Source organism: Panulirus ornatus, chromosome 13 (genome assembly GCF_036320965.1).
Source record: "Panulirus ornatus isolate Po-2019 chromosome 13, ASM3632096v1, whole genome shotgun sequence".
Classification (NCBI taxonomy): domain Eukaryota; kingdom Metazoa; phylum Arthropoda; class Malacostraca; order Decapoda; family Palinuridae; genus Panulirus; species Panulirus ornatus.
Genome location: NC_092236.1, coordinates 57,160,236 through 57,172,434, shown reverse-complemented (window position 1 = coordinate 57,172,434; position 12,199 = coordinate 57,160,236). Strand labels below are relative to the sequence as shown.

At 43.6% G+C, this 12,199-nt stretch overlaps 1 protein-coding gene across 3 annotated transcripts in view; it reads left to right on the top strand.

Moving 5' to 3' along the window:
- The window catches only part of LOC139752928 (uncharacterized), a 326,136-nt gene that overhangs the window by 180,442 nt on the left and 133,495 nt on the right, over positions 1-12,199 (top strand). The window lies entirely within an intron of this gene.

Sequence of the window (12,199 nt, the reverse complement as noted above, 5' to 3'; positions counted from 1 at the left end):
GACTTTATGAACAAACTTGTAACGTGTTTTATCTCAGTGTGTGACTCATTCACATCCACATCACTTTCAGTGTACAATACTCATCATCACATCGATACATCACCCTCAACATCCAACCACTCATTAGCCACACATTTATCACCACACTTGCCATCCATCTAATCACCTATCCGCTCTGAAGTTTCATAATTGAACAAGATTTTTTTCCCCCAACATCAATCTCGTAATTACTTTAATGATATATCTGATAACTCAAATACAGCACTAAGAGTTGTTTATGGAAGGGCGAGATTCGTAAAACCAAGACGTCAAGTTTGGTAAAGTCAAAAGGAACTGGTGAAAATAATATCAGAGTTATTAGCAGTTCAAATGAATGATGGAAGACACACTTGACTGAGATAATCATAGACGAAGTGGAATTGAACACTGAGAGAGTAATAGACCCACAGGTATACATCATGGTTGTTGATTATACTAACAGAGTTACAGATATATAGATTAGGTAGGTTTACAGGGATTGAATTACTGGAGATGAAAATTACTGTTGTGGGATGGCCCACGCGGCTTAGAGTACATGTAGAAATGCTGAGAGAGGGTGGATAGATAGATGGAGTAGAGAGAGAAAGTGTGAGAGAGAGTGATAGTGAGTGAGTGAGAAGTGAATGAGTGAGTGAGTGAATGAGTGAGTGAGTACCAACGCCCTTCCGTGTGCCTCTAATTGGATTTTGCCATGGGGCAGGGCTGGAGCGCAGGACTCGCCACACACGCCTCTTGTTCAACAATACTGTTATTCTCTGTTGTCACGCACGTTGCTCGGTTGTTGTCAATTTTGCTTTCATCAAGGGCCTTTTCCGAACCCATTCATCTTGTCTCCCTTCCAAAGTCTCTCAGCTTACCTTTTGCCTGTTAGTTCATTTTGCAGGGCAAAGCAACGAAATGGTTTCTCGATCCATTTCACTCGACCCTCGAATCTGTTTTTCCTGCTACCTTTTTAACGTAATCCAAGACATTCTTTTAGCTTTCATGACCATGTTTCCCCATCTCATGTTGAAATTTTTTTAATTCCTAAATTGTTCTTTTTAATTCCATCATTTTTCTTGTGTACGTTGATTACCATATGTATATATCTTCTTTTTTCATAGACTTGGTACTTCAAGCTGCTTCAATCTTTTATGAGGAAAGATAGATGGACAAATAGACAGATACGGACATATAGACAGACAGACAGACAGAGGTGAGGGAAAAAAAAGAAAGCTTTGAGCACAAGGTCAAGCTCAGACCACAGACAGGGAGAAAATCATAGAAAGTAACATCAGTCATTAGACACAATAAAGAATAACCAGTAAAGAAGAAAATATACAAGCAGGACCAATAAAAAAAGAGAGTATAAGAGTGAAGTTGTAAGATACAGCAAAGACATGAATAAAATGAACGGAGAATAGACATGAATAAGATTCTACACACGATTTGACAAGGACCTATCACAAAGGTTTCCAAGACCTTGACATCACCTACGCAACATTTTCCCGATTCCCGACGCTACGCGCGGCGTATAATACCACGTCGGAATGCGTTTGATAACAGCGCTCAAGGGAGTACGCACAAATGTACTGTCTCGGTCTCACTCCTTGTCCACTTCCTCGAGGTGCGCAGACCCGTCTTCTACACAGTGGAGATCAACCTTTCATTCTCAGTGGAGGTCATTATATCAGATTGATTTTATAAGTGTACTGGAAGAGCCTCAGACACGATGGCTGGCTGGCTGTCTCTCTCTCTCTCTCTCTCTCTCTCTCTCTCTCTCTCTCTCTCTCTCTCTCTCTCTCTCTCTCTCTCTCTCTCTCTCTCTCAATGATGTTAGATCTGGTGTTAGAGAGAGAGAGAGAGAGAGAGAGAGAGTTTCGTACCCTCCCTGTGCATCAAGAGGCTTAATATAATCTCATGATCACACACACACACACACACACACACACACACACACACACACCCACACACACACACACACACGAACACATCACCCACGGACATGCGATAACCGTGATAAGACCCCCAAACCAAACAAGTGGGAAAGACAAACACATCAGTTTCTCGACGATCGGAAAGAATCGGCCGCCCTATATGGGTTCTACGAGGCTTCCCCGTCCGTCGCCCAAGACGCGGGTGGGTTCGATCTCCGGGACCCAGGGCTATAGCCAGGCTATTTTGGCCACCTCCTCCTCCTCCTCCTCCTCTGCAACGCTGACCAATTGGCAATGCTGTAGAATCGCAGTCGTGATCATCTCTCTCTCTCTCTCTCTCTCTCTCTCTCTCTCTCTCTCTCTCTCTCTCTCTCTCTCTCTCTCTCTCTCTCTCTCTCTCTCTCTCTCTCTCTCTCTCTCCATATATCTGTCAATATATATATATATATATATATATATGTATGTATATATACGTAGTTTCGAATTCCTTCAGACTCTCCTCGTCCAAGAAGACAGCTAGACATGACAGACGTCAAATGACCAACACGGACGAACGGGCCACGTCACCCACGTTCATCGTTTGGGGTGATAATCCCTGGGACGAGACACAGACATGAATGCTAAACGAGAGAATGTGTAAACGATGCAAAAAAAGATAATGTCATGACTGTTTGAGAGAGAGTGAGAGAGAGAGAGAGAGAGAGAGAGAGAGAGAGAGAGAGAGAGAGAGAGAGGGGGGGGAGGGAGAAAGGATGTGGAGGGAGGAGATGATGATGATGTGAGGACTTAAGATCGACGGAATGAATGAAATTGTAGTCAAGTGGAGAGAGCTTGGGGGAGTAGGAGGAGGGAGATGTTCGTAGAAAGGAAGATTGATGCTTAGCGTTTAAGGGGGACGGGAAAGGGAGAAGGAGTGGAGGGAGATGACATAGGTTGAAAGGATTAAGGAGATGGAATAATGGGAGATGAAAAAAATACTGGAAAGGTAAAGGAATTGGGAAAAAAGGGAGGTGAAATAAGAGATGGAAAAGGAAGGGAGAAAAAAAGGCCAGTAAAAGGAAAGGAAAGGGAAAGAGGGAAGGAAGGAAATGGTGAAAAACGATGGAGGAGTAAGGGAGAAGAGGTCAAAAGAGGTGAAAAGCTGCGAAAAAGTAAGGGAGAAGAAATAAAAAGGACGTGAGAAGCGATGCAAGCAAGAGAGAAGAAATAAACGGAAGTGAAAAGCAATGGCATGAAAAGGGAGAGGAAAGAAGGAAGGAAAAATAAAGAGAGAGTGAGAGGGTGATGGATTAACCTGGCAGCAGGCGATGACCTCCTGGACCAATACATCCCACAGGCGACACTCCCTCACCCTGATGAATTCCTGAGGTGGAATGATGACTGACTGGAGGAGGAGGAGGAGGAGGAGAAGGAGAAAGAGGAGGAGGAGGAAGAGGAGGAGAAAGAGGAGAAGGAGGAGGAGGAGGAGGAGAATGGGAGACAGTCATTTTTTAGTCAATTGTTATGTTTCATGTCAATACGTTTCCATCATGCACAACATTCACTGTGTAGTCTTCAGTGTATTTACACAGTGTTTTTCTACAATGTGGGTGATGTGAGGTCGACAGTGGTAGCAGCATCTTAGAGTACTTTCTAGTGGAGATTTCCAGTGGTGTACTTCTAAAGTAGCGTCTATAGATATCTTCTAGTAACTTGTACTCTAAAGTGGTTTTGAGATAGCTTCTAGGTATTCTCTAGAAGCAGCATCTACTGGTTGTATTCAGTGGTTAGTATTGAGTGGGAGCAAACTAGAGTAACATCATCCACTGGAGGCAAGTCTTAGTAAAGTCTAGTGAGAAGATCCAGTGGTACTCCCCTACCTAGCAACGTCTTAAGGAAGGAGATGGTAGTAATGTTCCAGCATAGCTCTAGGACCCCTGCTATCCCCCAACCCCAAGTCCCAATCCTTACACCCCTACCCCTCTGTGGAGGAGCGCCAGGTGGACGTCGGTAACCTTGGTGGAGAGGAGGTTGGTTGGTATGCCAGCGGCACACACAGAAAAATGTTGTTACATCGGTCGGTGGTGGAATGGGGTGTGGGACGTGGGGGGGAGAAGGGAGGGAGATAGGGAGGAGTAAGGGTGGGGGGGTGGTGGTATAAGCGACGGCGGTGGTGGGGATGAGAGAGGAGGAGGAGGAGGAGGAGGAGGTGGTGGTGTAGTGGTGCGATGATCGGAGAGGGAAGAAGAGAGGCAGTCGCCCTTCGCTCTCTAAGCTGAGGGTCTCTGTTGGCTCAGGAATCACCCAGCGAACACCGTACTGACGGAGCAACCAGCCAGCCAAGACCCTTCCCAGCCAAGACTCCTCTCTCTCTCAGGTCCTCACGCGGAAGTGACAGCGGGGCAACTTACTGGAACCCCCCACCTGGCTATAGGGACGGAGAAACATTCCTATAACGGGAACGTGATGAGAGGAATCTGATACAATCCACTGATAAGAAATACGATCGTGACCCATCCAGAGATGTGAGTACATGGGTGACCTTAGCATCATTGGAGAAATCCGATGCTCTCTAGTATTCAATCCTTATCGTCCGTAATCCATCATTTATAGGACGTATATCATCTGGTTGAGTCACGATGGCTAAAGGTTTCTCAACCATGTTGGTGATGATGATTCCTCTGTTTTCTTGAGGTACTTGATGTCTCATCCCATACCCAAGTGTTGAGAAATTAATGGACGTGGGGATTAACCTCATCTTTTCACTGTTCTAGTACGTAAAACATTTACTAAGACGTGAAATATAGCATTGCGAAACAACAACAAGACATTTTAGGTTCTACAGAAATTCTCAGTTTTTAGATAGACGACGAAATGCGATTCTAAGGCTGATCTCAGACAAGACTGACATGACAGACGTGTTACTGCAGGGTCTCGCACACACACACTACAGTAACATGAGACGTCACTGACGTGTTGCTGGCAAGCACACCTCAAGACGCACCGACCACAGGTATCTGGGGGTGGATGGCACCCACCTCACCCTGCTCACATCAGCAGGTAGCCGAGGGCAGGAGCCTTCACCCACCCAACAGGTGGAGCAAGGCCACATCCAGTGCCCACGCCCGCCACCTGTTACCCATCTGTTGATCTGTTTTTGTTTTTTTTTTCTCTCCTTTTGCCCACCTCTTCCCTGTTTTTTAAACCTCCTGTTGCCTGCCTATCTCACGCCTCATTTCCGCCTATCTATCTATCTATATCTATCTATTCATGTGTATCTTTTTGTAGATCTGATTCCCAAATTATATATATATATATATATATATATATATATATATATATATATATATATATATATATATATATATATATATATATATATATATATATATATTAGATAAATGAATGTACGTATGTATGTTCAATCAATCAGTCAGTCTATCAACGTTATGCCTCTGTCAGGATTTCTGATCTCAACTTTTAGAACCAGTCAAACTATTCCTCTGGACTAGTTTTGATCTCGCTCAACACGTACACCATACACCTATCCCACTCATATCCTCACCCATGTCTTCATATTCTATCCTTTGACCCTTCCCTTTGCTTACTGTGCATCGCTGAATATTTGAGACAATCTAGGAGGAGGAGAAGTAGAATGATGAGGAGTGTGAATGAATTTCTTCTCGAGGTTTACACCATCTTTTTTTTGAGACTTTGATCTGTGTAGCCGCCATGGCTATGCAAACTTTGGCCGTCTTGAGGTCATTAAGACGTAAGGTGTGCAACATCATCTCGTCTATAGAGTAGCAAGGCGCCTGAGATATAGTCAGGTTCAGCCGGTGTCGTAAAAGGTCATCACTACGACCACTACTACCACCACAAGGTCTTCTGTAATGCATGAGAGTATTTGGCATCTCAGTGTCACACGATGATCTTCTATAACTGTATCGCGTCGCTTTACCGCCAAATTCCTTTGTTCTGTGATTACACAATGCCTAAAAGAATGCAGCTGGGTGAGGTGACAATAGAGCCCACATCTGCTACAAGAACTCTCGACTCTTTAGGATAATCTCTTGAACTTAAGTGTCCCTTTGTTTTGTTGTTTTCCTTGGCTGGAGAAGATTGTACTATAAGGTTAATCCTTTACGCTAAAGAGTCGATTTACTTGAGTCATTCATCTCAGTGAGATCTTGCTCGTCTCCTGAGACACAAGTCTTTTCGTGTTCGCAAAGAGATATCTCGTTTCTCTCTATCGTGTGTACTGTTTCCACATATCTTATTTCGTCATCACACTAGCCTTGTGGACCCCCCCGAAGCGAGGGAGAAGGGTTCTGGGGAAGACAGTGATATACGTGAAAATATGCATTGTAAGTAGTCTCTCAGGAGCGTTTAACCTATAATTTCCGCCCATCTATCACCCCTCAACCCCACTCCCTTTCCCTCTAAGTAGGTTCACTGTCTCTCCCCTTCTGGGGAATGTCGGTTGCATAACCAGTGTATGACATTATCTGGCCACGCGGTGAGCAAAATGCAGGATCTTTTGGTGTATATTTCCTACATTAGGTCGGCTTACGTTGGGCTGGTATGGAACGGACTTTGGGCAAATCCCTTGATGTTGAGCCTCATTTTCTGTCGGATCTTCATCACATTTCCATAGAGCGAATTGCAAATTATCAGCCCTGACTTTATTGTTTTTCTATTACGTATATTCTTTACTACCATCTGATAGCATTATATCAGCTGTGAAGCTTATAGCAATCTCTTTCCTTCTCTTTTTTTTCACTCTACTCTGGAAATGGTAGTAGTTCACCTTTACGACAGGTACAAGAACTTGTAGACGAACAGAAGAAAAACTCTCAATCATATGGAGCTATTTTTGAGGTGAGCCAAACTTTTTACTTCCTCTATAAAAAAAATCGATTATTCTTTCCTATTTTTTCTTGAACCCTTTCATCTTTTTTTTTCTTCCTCTGTTGAAGGTCGATTCTCGATGAGGATGTCTTCCTGCGTCTTGAGGTATTTGCCGTAAAAAAAATATTAGGATGTGAGAGGGTTTGTGAGGGAGCCGAATTGATCAGCTGAAGGTAGCCCAGAGACCATAAATTTCATGCATAAAAGTATAGGGGTCTTTAAACAGTGGTGATGGACTTTGTATCGAGGGGATTCTAATACTTCTTTGGAGTTGAGATAAACAAATGAATGTCCCTGTGGTTAAACAGGAGAGAAGAGAGTTGAATGAATAGATTCATAAGTATACAACCATCGTGATGTGTAAGCTATTCGACGTTGTCCTAAGAGAGTGTTGGTCCGTAGAGAAATATCAGAGAATCATATTCATTAAAGAGGAAGACATAAAAGAAATGATTGTGAACTGACCCTGAAACAAATAGGCTACAAAACAAAAACTCGCTGAATCAAGACAAAGACTCACAAAGACAAAAAAAAAAACAGAATGAATTGAGCCCAGTAGACAAAGACAGACATAACTAACCACAGAATAAATCGACCCCGGTGGACGAACACTCAACTGCAAACAAACAAACCACAGAATAAAGTGACCCTAATAGACAAAGACACAAACAAAAATAGACTACATTTAGAGAACAGATTGACCCCAATAGACAAGGATATACATAAACAGTCTAGCCACAAAATAGATAACGTCCAGTATGGAAAACAAAAAGAAGACACACACACAAACACAAACCGAACTACGGAATAGATTAACCTTATGAACAAGTGGGCACCAGGATCCAGCTGTTTAAACCCTCCTGCTGGGCATAATGACGATGGATCGAACAAACTAATCAGCAGGTCATTAGCACCTGGCCGGAGAGGAAGTTCCGGAAGACCTACCTGAGCGTGTCCCGTCGGTGGGAGGGGAAGGAAGGGGGTGGTGGGGGTCAGTAACTTAAACCACCAAGGTAAACGAAACGATCGTCCTCTGTGGGGATGGGATGGGTCGCCTCCTCCTCCTCCTCCTCCTCCGCCTGGTGTGTGGGATGGGATGGGTCGCCTCCTCCTCCTCCTCCGCCTGGTGTGTGGGAGGTGGTTGGTGTTGGGTTGGGTTGGCTGAAGGAGGAACAGGAGGCTGCTGACTGCCGGAGGGGGACGGGATGGCATGAGTTACAGGGGGAGAGAGGGAACTCCGTAACGATGTGACGTGGAGTGAAGAGTGACGTGAACGTGGAGTAGGTAGAAACACGGATGTGACGCTGAGGGATGAACGTAGGGGGGAGAGGAAAGGTTAATTGGGAAATTGCGTGACATATAATTGGTTACTAATTTGCCAATAGACCACTGAGGTGATGATTAACTTTCCGTCCACGATGATTACTGACCCCGATGATTAAAGCGGATATGATTTATATATCCCTCGCCTGATTTGACGACATTTGGAAAACTAATACTGATTATAATCTTAAAAAGATGTATGATTAAATCTCCTCCCCCTCTGTCATTTTTGATGACATTTTGGCATAAGCCCTTCAATGCAGGTATTATCCAAGTCTAATGTTTCACACAATCTATTTTTTCCTCTTATTCCTTGACATTTGGAATGATTGTTTCCCCTAAGATTCAAAATCATATCATTGAGGTTAATCTTTGATTAATCGCATGACAGTTACGCCAGTCAATACACTTGACGTATCTCATGTAATCAGTCTTTGGTATATTCTTTATCCCTGTGTCTTGGAGCCTGGAAGGTGACAAGCGAGTCCTTGATGAGTGATCTGTGCACTAAGTCACTTTTTTTTTCTCTCTCTCTCTCTCTTCTTGGTAGAACCAGCCTAACACCTCCAGCACCCGTCTGCCTGTCTTACACTGGTTTGCCTTCATGATAGCCCGCTTCCCTGGAGCTGATGTCAACTTTACGATCCATGTACATGTTTCCTTGATGTTTAGCTACTCAGCCGCTCGAGAGAGAGAGAGAGAGAGAGAGAGAGAGAGAGAGAGAGAGAGAGAGAGAGAGAGAGAGAGAGAGAGAGAGAGAGAGAGACAGACAGACAGACAGACAGACAGAGAGACAAACAGACAGACAGAGAGAATTTTTTTTTATTTTTCCATTTCCCCGTTTTACAGCCTATGGTAGTGGTTCAATATTCACGTCCCCCATGTCCTAAATACCAGGGTTCGATCCCTCCCTGCGGGAGCTGCGAGGGACACAATAGGCATCGGGTTAGTAACCCGGACTTACGTCTGGAAGAATCCCTGGCTTACAATACTTTATTTTCGGGTCATCGTAAGGCTCGTGTTGATAGCCGGGGCGGGACACCAAGACAGGTGTGGGAGAGGGACAAGAGGCGTTACCGGGAGCCTAATTGTCCTCTTTAATTAAGAGCCTGATCGAAGGACGACGCAAGAACATGTCCTCTTCAATCAGGTTTATCTTTACCCGTGATTAACGCGATCAAAAGACGACACGGGAACGCCTCTTAATGTAAACACAATTTTACATTCGTTACACAGTGACGTATGTCGTACGCCTTGAAAGGGGGACTCTGTGGTCTGTTTGTGTTTGAATTCCTTTGTATTCCACAGTATATGTTTATACTTATTACCCAAAGGTGAACAAAGTAAGAGGACTTATGAAGAACAGATGAATTCGAACTGCACGTAAGTAGCGTAATGTTTGCGACACTACCGCCACACCACGGAGGAGAGGCATTGCCATTACGACGCAGACTTATCACTCCGACCTTGAAGTCTCCATGATGGGCTTCCCTCTAGTGAGGAAAGCTGTTTACCTTAGAACCAAGATGGCCTTGGGGACGAGTATGTTTTGAAGACGTGGCAGCACTACAGACGATGGTTGGTCCAGAAGGGAGTTCTGTAGTGTGGGTACCCGTGTTCTGAAAACCTTTTGCCACAATCGCATGCAAATACCCTGCCATTTTTCGTAGCGGAATATAAAAGTCTCCCGGGATTAATCACTTTTCATTCATACATCAGCTGTAGATAACCACAACTGTGCTCATGTCTGTGTTTCGTAACCATACATCATCTCAGACGTGCACAGTTGTGCCACATCTACGACAAGTTTGCCAGAGAAGCCCTCCTCCGAACATGGAGAGTCGTGTTTGTACGATAACACCCCACCTACGGCGAGTCATCAGTCTGCATTCTAATCTCAGCTGAGTTGTCTTGGGTTGAAGCGACCCTCTGGAAAGGTCAGAACTGAACCTTCCCTCGCACACACTACATCATCAAAGCAAGAACGATTTTGATTCTAACAGTTCTCATATGCTGAATCTTCGACAAAAGTTCTGGATGAAATAGAAAGGCGAGCATTTCTAATCTTTTACAATTATTCATCGTCTTGATTAAACGTAACAGACCCTGTGTGCATTTGAGAGCACTGAAGACACAAATGGTAACTTGAAGATTGTGAAATGAGAAAATAAAATGGTGAATTTATGAGTTAGTATTTGTGTCTTTACTGTGTATAGACGATCTAAGATCACACAGGTTGACAGTGAAGAGATAGACATGAAGCAACAGTGAGAGACAGTGTCTAACAGTGTCTTCTCCACATTGGTGTCTTAGCCAGGAAAAAAAAGAAGAACGACAACCACAATTTTGTCGGTGACATAATACTTAGACAAATATCACAAAAAAACAGAACATAATACTTCATGAGACTCTGATTCTCAAGTCTCTGTGACATTATTTTGCCCACTATGATCCACCATTAGACCTCTATATCCCTAAACCACCCTCAAACACCATTATACCCTCTGCCTATTACCATTTACCATCAGCCCCACACAGTACCCATTACCTATCCTCAACCCACCTACCCACGCCATCAACTTCCCACCCCCAGCCTTCACCCACTGTGAAATGCTCTTTAGGCCAAGGGGATCAGGTCCATCCTACTGCCTCTGCTCCACTGGGTACAAAGTACCTGATCAGAATGGACCTTGTGGGGAGAAATCCTCAAGGCTGTCACTGAGAAGCACAGTTGCTGGATCTGTTCTTACAGTGACACTAAGAGATGACCACAGTCTACATAGACTTCCTTCAGAAGGTTGTGGGTATAAGATATGGCGATCAATTAGAGTGTCTTCTTAAGCTTATCTGTGACACAAGGGGACGGAAGTCTTTTAATTTTATGGTGTAGTTGCTCTTGATGAGGTAACAAAGAACGAGAGGACCTTATGGCGTTTGCTTAGTGCCATTGTCTGCTAAAGGGGTATGATAGCTCTGGTGTCTGCTGTTTTCTTAGGGTATTGTCTGTCATAAGTTTATGGCTATTGTCAGTGTATGATGATCCGGAAGGCTGTCATAACTGTAGAATATTAATTGTTGTTAATGTGTTTGAACGAATAGTTCGTTATGGTATCTTTATCACTTCCCTTTACTTGTAAAACTGTATGATTATCTAACGTGTCTCTTGAAGCAATTGATATATTCTAAGAAATCTGATGATTCGTGAAAAGAATCTATGCATAAATTAAAGTTAGTTGCAAGGGGTAGGGAAGATACGATAGAGGAGGCAAGTTATGAGGTAACATAGACAGGAGGGGAAGGAAACAAGTTGTGAGGAATGACGGGAAGGTAAAAATAAGAAGGTAAGTTATGAAGTGAAAGGATATAAGTTATGCATAAGTATGAGGTGAGGTAGAAGGGTTATAGATAATCATCATTCCTCTGATTTATGTAAGAATCAGGCAAGCACATCCATAGAGTATTTTTCTTCGTCTCATTTTGAAGAATTCGTTTTCAAGAGCACAGAAGAAATAAGGAAAATAAACACTTGCAGCTGATGGCCTTCATGGTTATCTATCTACGGACCTCCGTGGTGTAGAGGTTAGCCTTCCTGACCGTGACGCATTCACGAGCCGACCAGGGTCGAGCGTTGCATAGGTTCAAAATCCTGGTTGTGGCTGTCGGCCCACAGTCAACCCAGCTGTTCATCCACTCCCTTGGGGTCGGTTGAAAAAATGGGTACCTGGCTCAGGCTATAATATATATATATATATATATATATATATATATATATATATATATATATATATATATATATATATATATATATATATATAAGGGATGATCTTGGTTAGGGGTTCAGTTGCCCGTGCCATCTGAGGTAACATAAAAGAAAAGATCTATCGCATCTCTTCCATAATATTTGCCATCACAGCCAACAGCCGTGACCACACCATTATCCAAGGCAGACCGCGGAACGAGGCGTGGATGTCCAGCCAAAGACATCATCAGTAAACAGAAGCTGTAAGACAGCGCATATCGCCGTCATCATC